This window comes from Notolabrus celidotus, chromosome 9, assembly GCF_009762535.1.
Source record: "Notolabrus celidotus isolate fNotCel1 chromosome 9, fNotCel1.pri, whole genome shotgun sequence".
Classification (NCBI taxonomy): Eukaryota; Metazoa; Chordata; class Actinopteri; order Labriformes; family Labridae; genus Notolabrus; species Notolabrus celidotus.
The window spans coordinates 3,696,757-3,710,680 of NC_048280.1; the positions used below are offsets into that span (position 1 = coordinate 3,696,757).

The 13,924-nt window shown below is 40.3% G+C and overlaps 2 long non-coding RNA genes across 5 annotated transcripts; one reads left to right on the top strand and one right to left on the bottom strand.

Moving 5' to 3' along the window:
• Window positions 1-1,238: 1,238 nt before the first annotated feature.
• LOC117819118 lies at window positions 1,239-10,887 on the bottom strand. Of its 2 annotated transcripts, none has more exons than XR_004632459.1 (3): window positions 10,576-10,887; window positions 4,388-4,438; window positions 1,239-1,517 (listed from the first exon to the last, which is right to left on the bottom strand). It is a non-coding gene; the product is annotated as an uncharacterized LOC117819118 (long non-coding RNA). The 2 variants fall into 2 exon arrangements; XR_004632460.1 differs by lacking the exon at window positions 10,576-10,887 and adding an exon at window positions 8,079-8,430.
• On the top strand, window positions 10,118-12,465 carry LOC117819119. 3 transcript variants are annotated; one of them, XR_004632461.1, is made up of 4 exons: window positions 10,118-10,938; window positions 11,047-11,104; window positions 11,213-11,262; window positions 12,248-12,465. It is a non-coding gene; the product is annotated as an uncharacterized LOC117819119 (long non-coding RNA). The 3 variants fall into 3 exon arrangements; XR_004632462.1 differs by having other exon boundaries at window positions 10,118-10,708; XR_004632463.1 differs by having other exon boundaries at window positions 10,663-10,708; window positions 11,068-11,104.
• Window positions 12,466-13,924: the final 1,459 nt, after the last annotated feature.

A 13,924-nucleotide genomic window follows, 5' to 3' on the forward strand; every position in this document is an offset into this window, starting at 1 on the left:
AACACGACTGTTGTGATTTCTCACTTGACATTTTGAACATAGATCCTCTGAAATCTTAGTCAGCAGCAGGGCGTTCACTTTTTCACATGTGCTCAGAAACAGAGACAGGAAACAAAAATAGCAAAAACTGTTTCACTATTAAAGACCGACCAGCTCCTCTGAGCTCAGCAGAAGCTGCAGCAGAGGATGTCACATGAACCTTTAGAGACTTTATACGCAGGAATAAACTTCAGATGCAAAAGCAGACGAGTTTTACAGATGCAATAAGAAGGTGAGCATCTAATAAAATCACACTGCTGTCAATAAATAGAGCAATTTCCCCAGACTAATACCAGAGGACAACACTCCATCAGAGTCCCCGCTGAATGAGACTCTGGATTTATTCATTTCCAAATATTACCAAGACATCGTCAAAATCTCATCCTCATGGCTCGCCCAAAACATGATTAATGAGGCCAAGATAATCACTTTCACATCCAGAGGTGTTTCTGAACGCATCACGGATTGATTTGAATAATGAGAAACGGGATAAAACTTCAAAATCCCATAAAACTTGTCATTGAATAGCTGACAAACTCACACACTAACGCCTTGTGTTTCTGTGTCTTTCTTGGTGATGGTGCTCTGAAACCATTTATCTTGAAGATACATCAATCAATATGTGTTCTCTGAACGCTGAATCAAACGTGTATGTGTAATATGAAGGGTGTAGCTGGCAGAAACAAAGCTGGAATGAGTTTTATAGAGTCTTATATTGAATTAATTAGACACATCTCCTTCAAATCAAACTTCTTCATACTCATCCAGGAAAAGTTGTGGCTAAGGTGCTAAAGGGCAACGAAAGTGTGTGGCCAAAATATTTTAAAGTGTGTTTAGTTTGTTTGTGTGAGTGTGACTTTAAAGTGTGACTCTTATAATAACTACTCAGAGATCTGCAATGTCAGGACACTCTGAGCAAGTCCACATTGTGATTTGATGACAGTAGAAAGGGGCTTCATACTTGCGTTCAAGCATCTTAAACATTTGTATACCATCTTCCTCTTTGACCTTCCTGATGTCAACAAATATGGCCGCTGGGAGATTTATGACACAACTCCAAAAGTGCCCTGAAGCCTTTTTCATGTATATAAATAAAGACAGACACGTGAACGACACATGTATCGCTGCAGGGCGTCCTAAACGAAGGACAGGAAAGACTGGAAGAGCTGTGAACTCGTATGCAGCTGTCGTACCTTTGAGATGAGCTCGTCGTGGTTGGCCAGGTGCGCCCGGCAGTGGATGCAGCTGTATGTGCGGTGACAGGAGGGCAGGTAAGCCTGGAAGGTCTTCGACTTGGTCATCTTCACCATGTCAGTGGGGCAGGGCTCTTCGCTGGTGTCAGGGCTGGCACTGGAAGAGTTGCAGCTCTGCTGGACTTGCTGACAGAAGAAACACTGGAAGATGCAAGCAAAAGCCGTCGTTGTTGTGGAGTGGGTGTGTGGCACGCTCCACACAGACACCACGGGAGAAAATCAAACCTGCAGGGGGGGAAAAGGAGAGGGAGGAGATGTGGTGAGGGAAGGGACGCGTTCCATACGTCCTATTTTTAGAGCTTATGATCTTGATTGCATTTCCAACATAAACGCGTCTCGTTAGCTTTGAGCAATCATTTGATTACAGTGATCCATTATGGGATTACAATGGCATGTTGTTGACTCCCAACATGGATGAGTGCTGATGCAACTTAGACTCTTCACATGCCAAACAAATCATTGCTTATAAATTCAAAACCACATAAACATACTCCACTGCTTTATTATTTGAGTTAGGACAGGAGCTGATCTGTGTTTGTTTGGTTCCAGGTGAGGGATAGATACAGGAGATTAAAGAAAACCTCACGTTTTATCATTTTCAAGTCAAAATCAGTCACAAAACCTCAAAGGACGATCTGCGTTTCTTTCATTTTCCTGAATTTTCTTGCAGACTTGCAAATAAAAGTTTGCATTAAGTGCTTTAAAGCCTCAGTTCATGTCCAATAAATCTGCTTTAAATAAAGTAGCATTTGTAAAAATGAAGAATACAAATGCCCCTTTTTATGTATTCTTCTATTATGTTAATTGCCATTAAACAAACAGAGATTTATCATTTTAAATAGTGTTACCAATCTAAATTCGACCTATTCTCAGTTATAAAAAGAAGAGAAAATATTAGAAGCACCTCTTCAGTTTTTGAAAGAAGTTTCATATATTTCACATTTCTTTTGTTAGAGTAAAATATTGATCGTCATAAACCAGCTGTAACATAAAGGCTCATTATAACCAGCCTTTTGTATTATTTCTGTTTCAATTATCAATCAGATTTTTGCAGTTTTTTTGGTTCTCTCAACAAAGTCAGATATTATGAAGTTTTTGTCTGTTTGTTTTTTTATTTTATTTATTATTTTATATGTTTCATTTATTCATTTAATTTATTTTCTCATCTATTTATTAATCTATTTTTATTATTTATATACAAATTTTTTTCATTTATTTATTTATTTTTTAATATTTTTATTCATCTAGTTTTATTATTTTATATATATTTTTTTTCATTTATTTATTTGATTCATTTTCTCATTTATTCATTAATCTATTTTGTTCCTTCATTTATTTATTAAATTTTCATCTATTTTTAATCTATTTATGATTTATAACATATTTATTTATTTTTTTAAATATATTTATTCATCTAGTTTTATTATTTATATATATATTTTCATTTATTTATTTTATTCATTTTCTCATTTATTCATTAATCTATTTTTTTCCTTCATTTATTTATTAAAATTTTCATCTATTTATTAATCTCTTTCATTATTTATATATAGATTTTTTTATTATTTATTTTATTAATTTCCTCATTTATTTATTAACCTGTTTTTTTTGTATTAATTTATTTTTTCATATATTTATTAATCTATTTTTTTTCATTACATACATATTTTTTCATTTATTTATTTATTTTTCCTTTATTTAGTTCATCTAGTTTTATTATTTTATATAGATTTTTGTTTTCATTTCTTTATTTATCTATCAGTTTTTCATCTATTTATTAATCTATTTTTATTACTATATATTTTTCATGTATTTTTAATTTTTTAATTTATTATTTTCTTAAATGTACTTATCAATCTATCTTATTTTCTTGTTATTATTAAAGGATTGTATTGTCTTATTGTTAAATGACACTGTTAATTACAAGTATTCAACACAACTGTCAGAAAAGTTCTAATAAACAAAGTTCATAAAACAAAGTCAGACAGAGAGAGAAACACGACAACGTGACAGGTCGTAAACAAACAAACAGCTGAGCTACAGCGTCTAAGAAAAAAACCACATTGAAACTGAAAGTGTGAGCTTCTAAAACCTCTCGTTGCAGGATGCAACAACAGAAAGTACAGCAGGTCTGTGAGTGATGGAGGATATCAGTGTGTATATTTTTAACAGGGGCTTTGTAGAAGTTGTGCCTAAAGTTAGGGTGCAGAGTCCACACTATAAACCATGCAAACATAGGGTTGATCTTAACTCTCTCTCTTCATCTCCCTCTATCCCTCTCCTCAACTCGGTCTCAGCAGATGTGTGTCCTAACATGAGTCTGGTCCTGCTGGAGGTTTCTGCCTGTTAAAGGAAGTTTGTCCTTGCCACTGTAACTTGCTAAATGCTGCAAAGTGCTCTGCTCATGGGTGGATTAAGATGAGATCAGACTGACACACTGGGATCCTGTCTTTCCCTCTCCTCTCCTCACTCTTCCTGTCCCCATTAAAGTTACTAACCCATAGACCTTTCTGGAGTCCCTGAGCTCCCTTGTCTCAGGTTCCTCTGGATCTCTGCTGCTGTGGACGTGCTAGACTCTAGTTGCTACAACTACTACTATCCGTCTCACCACTATCATCTCTCTCTCTCTCTTCATCTCCCTCTATCCCTCTCTCCATCTCGGTCTCAGCAGATGTGTGTCTAACATGAGTCTGGTCCTGCTGGAGGTTTCTGCCTGTTAAAGGAAGTTTGTCCTTGCCACTGTAACTTGCTAAATGCTGCAAAGTGCTCTGCTCATGGTGGATTAAGATGAGATCAGACTGAGTCCTGTTTGTAAGATGGGACTGGATCTTCTCCTGTCTTGATGTTGGGTCTTTGTTACTCTTTTATTGTACAGATGTAGTCATCTCCACTTGTAGAAAACAGACATGCCTGTACAGATCAAAGTCATCCTACATTTTTAAATGATGCTGGTGCAACCTATAAAATGTTAGAGAAGTGTAACCTCTGTTCTAAATGAGACGTTATGTTCAAACAAGGCGACATTTGAGCTGGTGCAACCCAAAAACACAGTCAGTGAAAGTAACAATTCTGCTGTTTAAAAAGAAAATGTTCACCTCAGGGTTTGTTAACAATCTGCCCGATCACCAGACTGCTCGGGTTTCTTGCTGCAGAAGAGACAAATCAGAGATTACAAAGGTTTAAAAGGCAGAAAAACATCTCTTTACAGGCTGAGGTGAGTGTGGCAGGCCTGCAGGAGATTCAGCTCTTCAGCGACAAATGCATACCAGCTCAGTTCATATACAGGACAGACTAGAATAGCCGATGACACAATGCAGGCAAGACACAATGAATATGCAACCTTTTAAAAAGAGAGTATGATTGACAAAAACGTCCCTGCAGGTGTGACAACCACAGAGATTCACAGGTGCATACCTGTTCTACTGAGCTGCAGTGTCGACCACAAGCTGACTTAATATGACATTAACATTTTTATAAAAACAGATCACATCTCTGCCTCCTCCAGACCCTTTACTCATCTCATCCTGAATTATCATTATTAATCGTTCTGTTTGTGTGTTTGTGTTTGTGGTTTGCAGCGAGTGGGAACTAAAAGGACGGCTGTCAGGGGAAATATTTCACCCTGGTGTTGTTCCTGTGGCTCCGAGTTTAGAGATGACGGCCGTTTGGTCGCTTTAAGTGGACTCTTGGGTTTGAGGTTACCGAGGTTTGTTTGCCTTTTACGGTTTCTTCTTCTTCTTCTTCTTCTTCTTCTGTGGTTTGTTGCTGTTGTGTTGTGTCATGTGTGTTGATTATTGTTTGTAGAGCTATCCTGTAGCCTACTGAAAATATGTCTGTTTGTATTCCCCTTGTGCATTTACTCAAGTTACACTCACTTTTATACTGCCTTATTATAGGCTCATCAGTCATCTGTAAACCCCTTCGACCTGCACCGCTCTGTGCGAAAACTGCTGTGTGAATAAAGTTTGATTGATTGAATGAATAAGTTGCATTAGCTGATTTCTCTGCCTTCTCAGAGGCAACAATAAAAGCTACACACTCCAAACCTGACATCCTGTATCCCTATAAAGATATAACTGTGTGGGGACAATTGATGACGCAATGTGAAGTGCTTCACATGAGGCAGAAAATATTAAAATCAATGTATGAAAAACACATTTTTTAAAGCCTTTAATGAAACATTATTACACAAAAAAAAGGAAAAATAGGAAATTTTATAATTTTTATATATTTCCAGCTACTGACTGAATTTGAGCCCCTTATTTGTGCTTCACTTTAGCTACGTTTTGGTCTCCACCAACCGCCTAGAATACAGTCTGGCTGTTTAGCTGCTATCTTCTTAGCTTTTTTTAACCAGCTAGGAGCTAACTTTGTCTTTGGCTAACATACGCAAACTTTATTTGTTGTTGTTGATGATTTTAGTCACTGTCTGGGTGCGGGAGTGAGGTGTTTTTGACACGCTTCTAAAAGAGTCCAATGTCCAATCTGAGGTTTGTTGCGTTACAACTTATCATTTATTGATTCAAATAAAAAACAGGTACAGACAAATTACTTTGATGGTATAATATGTAATGAGGAAAACAGTGCAGCCTAAGACAAGCAGTAAAAACTGTGTGCGTCCCATTCCCAAGATCACTGCCTCACCTGTGCTACTTTTGTAGCATTTACCTGCCCGTTTACTTAAAGGTGACATATCACGCTTTTTTCATCAATATATATTGGTCTAAGAGGTCCCCAAAACATGTCTTTAAAGTTTATGCTCAAAAAAACACTTTGAAATCAGATTTGGTCTGCCTGAAAAACCCTCTTCTTCAGCCCTCCTCAGAACAGTCTGTTTTCTCTCTGACCACGCCCCCTCAGGAAGTGGATGTGGCCTCGGCTCTCCAGCACGTTGATCTAATGTTTACATGTTGGCTGAATATACACGGCTGCTCACAGACCCGCGTTACTTCAACCCTCTGAATCTGATCCAGAATCTGATCCTGACGGAGAGGCGCCTGCAGCAGGACCTTTCTGAACCATTGGTCACAGATTTAGTGTTTCTTGTTGTTTTATTTATCAGTATGTCGACGTGTGTCTTGGTACACAGCTATGAACATGTAGCTATGTGGCTATGCTAACTAGCGCTAGCACTTATCCATGATAAATAAAAATCATCCACTAGATCTTCAAATCTGCAGACGTGGGGAGTAAAACTGACCTTTGTGTTTATTAAGACAGCCTACAACTAGCATGCCTCCCTCCTAAGCTCCTTGTTAGCACACATTTGTGCAGGGAATGAAAAACAGAGGAGGGGTTGAGTTGTATTTTATACAGTCTATGTGCTGAACAAGCTCCGAGCTCTGACTCCGTGACAGACCGGATATTGTTGTGACGTATGAAAAACACTGAAGTCTGAAACGGCTCGTTTCAGACACATTTACAGAAAGGTGGAGAAATCAGAACAGGGGCAGAATGGATTCTTTTCATTCTCGGGGGGTTTGTAGACATGCCAGGGAAACATATTTCAGGTAGAGAACCATTAAAAAGTCGATTTTGCATGATATGTCACCTTTAAAGTTCCCCTTGTGGTGATTGTGCGAGGAGGAACAAAACAAAAAGTACATAGGTAAAATAGCTCATACATTAGCATAATAACCCCTTTAGATTCATTTAATACGATCTGTCTGCTACTTTTCTTCGCTTTCACCTTAATAAGCTCTTGCATGCAGGATTGGGATGCACCATCTTCATTTATCTTATATTCTTATATTTACTAAATCAGAGCAAACCTTGTAAAGACTCATAAGGCTGAACTAGTCACATGAAAACAACTGTAGAACCGCCAATGAGCAAAAGAAACATGATGTCATTGTTAGCTTCAAAACCTAGCATTGACAAATGTTTGTTTCAGAGTTAAAGACGCACACACAATTCTGAATGTGATGGGAACATGAAACGATACCTCCCCTACTAACTTAAAGCTGATGTGAGGAACTTTTGTTTTGTATTGATTCTGGCGCCCCCTTGTGGACAAAGTAATACCTCTTATCTCTTGTCCTAAACATGCAAAAGTAGTGTTTTCAACAAAAACCTCATCCTGTTGTCTTTTAACCGTCAACTTTATCAGACAATGTGATTCTTTTCCATGAAAACAGTCAAATAAAGGCTGTTTCTGAAGCGAGATGTCCATCATCTGGTCTGACACCTACCCCCTCAGGAAGGTTTCAGGCATTAAAAATGACAACAGAGAAGGTGTCAGTGTTGCTGCTGATGGTCTTGTTTGCTATTGAAGGTCATAAAGAGGCATCAGTATCATTTTCAGTCTGTTTCTCAGCCAGTTCAAAACTCCTCACAGGACCTTTAAGCTAATAGCTATGCTGAACAAAATTAGCATGAGTACGAGTTCAAAGCTAATCATGATTTAAAAATTATAATTACACGTTAAACTTATGAATATTAATGTTTCAGGTCAGTTTTGTCAACCCTTTTCAATGGGCTCTTTAAACCATAGACTGTATATAAAATGGACGTCATCACACTTGGCTTGCAGTGAGGCCGCCACAAAAACTGCTCCCCCTAGTGGCTGGCTGCAGTATAGGTGAAAAACTCCATCTCCTCCATTCATTTGAATGGGGCTGCGGTCAAACTTTAAAAAATAAATACACGTCATACGAATGTTTCTCACATCTGTATGCTGTGGTGATATGTAGTTAGTATTTCTCTGTTTTGTGTTCAAGGCCTTTTTTTTCTGAAAACTTTCTTTTTCGTTAGTTATTAGAGGTTAAAAAACGGGGTTTTACTTACGGGTTTATTTTGATTGACAGCTCCTGTAGAGAGACACTCCAAAGGATCTTGGACGGTCTGCTGTAGGGCGGAGCTTGTGTTAGCTTCATAGCAGTTACACCTAGCAGTTAGCTTAGCAGGCTAAATATCCCGTCAGAGCTAATCTGTGTCGTGAAGAACTAATTGAATCAGCTTTATTCCTACTTCATTTTGGTATGTTTTGTTTCTCCAATTAAGATAGGATTTTACTTTGATGTTTAAAAAGCATTCATATCATCCCTTAGGCATTAGCATACTAGCAAGCTAATGCTAGCTCTGTCAGTTGGTTAAGCTAACAGCTACACCTCACAGTATCTCTACACTAGTGTGTAAATATTTCACTTATCTCTTTATAAGAGCCAGTTTGTTTACCTTCTGCTTTGTTTTGAAGTGAAGCATGTTTTGACCTTTTGCGCCACTGAGAGCAGGGAATGGTTGTCCTGTTGCTATGGAACACCTGTCAATCAAGCAGTTGGGGGGGCGGGGCTATGACATCATGTGTGTTTTGTTGTTGGTGGAGATTAAGCAGCCTATAGGTGGTGCAATTGATCCTGTACAGCACTTTGTTTATCTAAAACAAGCTGTGTGCAGAGAGTGGGATGTTTCTTCATTTCTAAAGACGACTCAGGCTGAAATATATTCATATAGTTATTTTAAAGCCGCTTTTGAAAGAGTCTGTACATCCAGTGCCACAGATCAGACATTCTCAAAGGCTGTCAGGGTTTTACTTTTGTGTCGTTTGGCTGGTGATCGAGGTGTTGAAATGGGGAAGGAGAAGGAGGAAGGAGGAGGAGGGGGGGGGGGGGGGGGCCAACCTGTAGCTCCTGAAAAAAATGACACTCTAGCAATGCCCCACAGGCTCAACGTCCAACACACCACAACAAAAGATCACGAACCTTGTCACAGGACAACAATAATCCTGCTGCAGTCCCTGAGAGTGACAAAACAAAGAGCATGAGCTTCAGCAGCTCCAGAAGTTTCCAGTCGGCTCATGTAATGCAACAGGAAGAGCAGCGCCGAGACAGCAGCCAGCAGCCAGACGAGAAAACAAAGGAGCTTCCGCGACTCAACAGGAAGCGGCCGTGACGTGACGCATGGCTGCTCTGCAAACACAAACACACACATGAACACACACACACACACACACACACACACACACACACTCTCTTCAACAGGGTTTGGAAGGTGCAGAGGTGACAACACAGCTCAACCCAGTGGCCCCAGACGAGCCATATTTACATACATACTGTATAATCTGCACAGGTGCTCCAGGTTTAATCCCTGCATAAAAAGGACAAAATCCCCTCTCTGAATTAGCCCAGTTTAACCTCAGCTGCACATGCACGGTGGAAGAGTAAACACACACACACACACACACACACACACACACACACACACACACACACACACACACACATAGACACACACAAACAGTAGCTTTATACTGTAAGTGTGTCACACTCCAGCATCATTAACATGAGTGATTAAATCAGCTTTGAGGAGTGCATCCCTTTACAGATGAGGCTGTCATTCACTCTCACACACACACACACACACACTGATAATGCATGCTGTAATTTGCATCCCCCACTTCTCCAACACACACGCACGCGCACACTGACAGCAACATATGACGCACACACATTGATCATCTCCTTATAAATGCCAAATAAGGACATGTAAACATTAGTCTGAGCTGTTTTTGTTTGTTTTGGAGCCCTCCTTAGATAACTTTGTCTCTGACAGCACATGTTTTTATTTTGGGTCACTTTTTTGTTTTGTTATTTTTTTGTATTTTTATCTTTTTCAAGTTTATCAACTAAAAAAAAAACACAAAACACTGAGTCGAGTAATTTCGTGCTCATGAGTTCGTCTCTGGCTCTAAAGTTCATGCCTCCTTTGTTTCAGTCCTTCTCTGGTAGCAGCTTCCAAACCACTACATATCAAGGTGACAATGGAGATGACTAAAATAAAAGTGACACGAGTGGAGTGGACATGTAACACAGCAGGAACAGCTGATATTCAGACTGAGCGAAGTGAAAACAAAGAGGCAGCACACTGTGCGTCTCTGGTAACCACTAACAGGAAGAAGTGTCCAGACAAAGGACTCCACAGAATCCAAGCCAAAAAAAGCAGCCAATCAAGAACACAACATGCCTCTATATGACATGTCCTCCACACAGAACGAGTGAATCTTGGCATAACAATCTCTCGCAGTGTCAATCAATGCTTTCTTTTTCCTCCATCACATTTTCAAAACGTGTTGATCCCCAACAAAGAGCACGACGCCAGCTCCAGCTCCAGCTCCAGCGCAACAGTGTCGCTGTGTTTTGTTTTTTTTCATGTTTGGTTTTTCTCCGAGCCTGATGCAGTCTGTGAATCCAGCACATCACCAGAACCATGTTTGCTTCCTTCCTAACAACATTTCAGATCTTGTTGTCCTTAGAGGTAAACATTGCCCTGCTGCTGCTGTACTCACCACCTGGATCAGATCTGAGCGAACGCAGGCCTGGTGGAAGACTGCTTGCTGGAGAAAAGAGATTGTTTTGTTTTTTGGAGTGAAGTTATGATTGTCGTCGTCCCAGGCTCTGGTCCATGGGTGATGCTGCCAGGTGGGAACTTATTGTTGTGTCCTTTGGGGTGCTGACGGTTCTCATTTTTCCCAACACGGGCTTTTGTTGTGTCTTTTGTGTGCGTAATGGACTGGCCTCGTTACTTTGGTACGGAAACGTCACCACGTGGAGGGAGATGGACCTGCGGATTGACAGGCGGGCTGGCCAACGGGTTGGAGTGCTGCCTTCAGGCTCCCGTGGGAAAGATGGAAACCAGGTTTAGAGTTGAAGTAAGGGAGGGGAATAAACTGTTCTATAGATTGAAAGTCCCTTTGTTATTACATCTTTTATGTTTCTTTCTCTTACTCACAGTTTCCCCATTGCTCTTGTTTTTTTAGTTCTTCTTTTGTCTTCATCAGACACCAGAACAGCGACTCTTCTGAGTTCAAGTTTTAAGTGAGTGACTTCTGACATAAAACACCCTTCTTAAAGCAATTCAAGATCCAAGTCAAAATATTCTTGAACTCCTGAAAGCATTTATATCCCCCCCTCTGTCATTTCCAGTCTGCCTGTGAACGCCTCATCCAAGGTGTCTGCATGCAAGTGTCATCAAGGTGAGAATTATTCATTAAAGGTGACATATTCTGCTCCTTTTTATCAACATATATTGGTCTAAGAGGTCCCCAAAACATGTCTTTAAAGTTTATGCTCATAAAAACACTTTTGGTCTGCCTGTAAAACCCCTCTTTTTCAGCCCTGCTAAGAACAGGCTGTTTTCTGTGTCTGTGCCTTTAAATGAGAATGAGCTCTCTGACCACGCCCCCTCAGGAAGTGGATATCCCCTCGGCTCTCCAGCATGCTGATCTAATGTTTACATGTTGGCTGAATATATACTCTGCTCACAGACCCAGCGTTACTTCAACCCTCTGAATCTGATCCAGAATCCTGATCTGATGGAGAGGCGCCTGCAGCAGGACCTTTCTGAACCATTGGTCACAGATTTAGTGTTTCTTGTTGTTTCATTTGTCAGTATGTAGACGTGTGTCTTGGTACACAGCTACGAACATGTAGCTATGTGGCTATGCTAACTAGCGCTAGCACTTATCCATGAAAATTAAAAATCATCCACTAGATCTTCAAATCTGCAGACGTGGGGAGTAAAACCGGCCTTTGTGTTTATTAAGACAGCCTACAACTAGCATGCCTCCTCCTAAGCTCCTTGTTAGCACACATGTGTGCAGGGAATGAAAAACAGAGGAGGGTTGAGTTGTAGTTTATACAGTCTATGGGCTGAACAAGCTCCGAGCTCTGACTCCTGTGACAGACCGGATATTGTTGTGATGTATGAAAAACACTGAAAACTGAAACGGCTCGTTTCAGACACATTTACAGAAAGGTGGAGAAATCAGAACAGGGGCAGGATGGATTTTTTTTCATTTTCAGGGGGTTTGTAGACATGCCAGGGAAACATATTTCAGGTGGAGAACCATTAAAAAGTCAATTTTGCATGATATGTCACCTTTAAAGAAATTCAAGATCCAAGTGAAAATATTCTTGAACTCCTGAAAGCATTTATATCTCCATCTCTGTCATTTCCAGTCTGCCTGTGAACGCCACATCTCAGGTGTCTGCATGCAAGTGTCATCAAGGTGAGAATTACTTATTGAAGCAACCAAGAGAATAATAACACGCGTCAGAAAAGTGCATCTGTGAAAGTTATTGTTTCGTTATTGCTGGAGAGATTATTTCCCATGCGGCGTGAACGCGCCACAAAGGGAAGGAGGGAGCGCGCACACACCCGGATGTGTAAATAAATACAAGCTGAGAATGTGAATCTGACTCCTCTGCTTTTTCTGTTATGATGATAATAATTTCACTTCCTCGTGTTTGGGTTCGACCTGCTGCTTTCTGGATTTAAATGGATTTGATTTCTGCTCCTTTTCAACTCAGGTGAACAGTTTAATGATTTTAAACTTATAGATGAATCAGACTGGGGAGTGTTTCAGAGGCTTGAGGTTCAAATAAGTCCAGAGAAAAAGAGTAGTGGTAGGTTTTTACAGGCAGAAACACTTAAAGTGTATCATCACATTGAGGGTTAGGAGGGATTGGAAGCATGACATGTCAAAGTGAGGCAGAAAAAGGAGAACAACAGAGACAAACAACTTTTAATTCTCAGAACAATCCTGTTTGTTCCTTCTTTGAGATTTGGGATGAGACAGAGCTGAAGTTCTTATTCCTTTAACATACATTGAAAACAAACAAAAGAGCATGATGATCACCTCCCCCCTCCTTCTCTTCCTCCTCCTCCTCCTGCTGCTGCTGCACTGTTTATGTGTCAGCATTGCATCATCCTGACTCTGAACGCATCCCCCTCTGAAACAGTGTTATACATGATGACATTAAATTCTAATGTATGAGCAGCCCTTGAGAATAACACTGATGTAGTAGCTTCCATCCCCAAAAACAGCAGCCTGCCCTCATCCTACCCTTGCTGTCCTAACGCCGAGCACGCGCCTCAGGTCGAGGACTACAAGAACAACAATCCACGCGCATCTCTTTCTGCGACTCATGAAGAAAGTCGACAGTGTGGCTTGAAGACAGTTATATGCTGCAACACCATGAAATCGTCAAAAGAGTTGCCCCACTGTAGGATGGAGGATGCAAACACAACATTTGGACACTGCAGCTTCCCTCACAGAGGTAAAGTGCGCGCGTGAGCGTTATGAAATCTATCCTTTCAGTGTTTTTGTCGCCTGTTCACGTGGCATCTTAAGCCCCCCCCCCCCCCACCACCACCACCACCATCCTCACCCCTCCTCCAAAAAACACTGACCGAGATCTGCAGCCAAAGATGCGCGTACATGATGACGGCGATCAGAGTGGAGATAGCGCAAACGCTCAGCTGAATGGAGCTGCACGTCAGGGTGTTTGGATCTTGAATGTAACGCGGAGATCAAATTGCAAAACGTGTTTCATTACAGAAAGGAGACGTTGTAAGCATATCACTTATTCAAGAGTGTTGTTGTAGACCTGCATTTGTGTAAATCCTACTTTAGAGGCTTAAATGATCACAAACCGCGCCATAAACACACCACAAGTTGAGTTTCTGCAGGAATATCATGCATGTATTAAATATTGCAGTTGTTTTCATGCATTACAAAGTCCAAGAGGCTTTACGCGCATGCACAAGCAGCCTAATCCTATGCCATGTATAAATAAAGAGAAACAACAAATCCCTGCGTGTATCCAAAACCACAAATAACCACAAATAACACG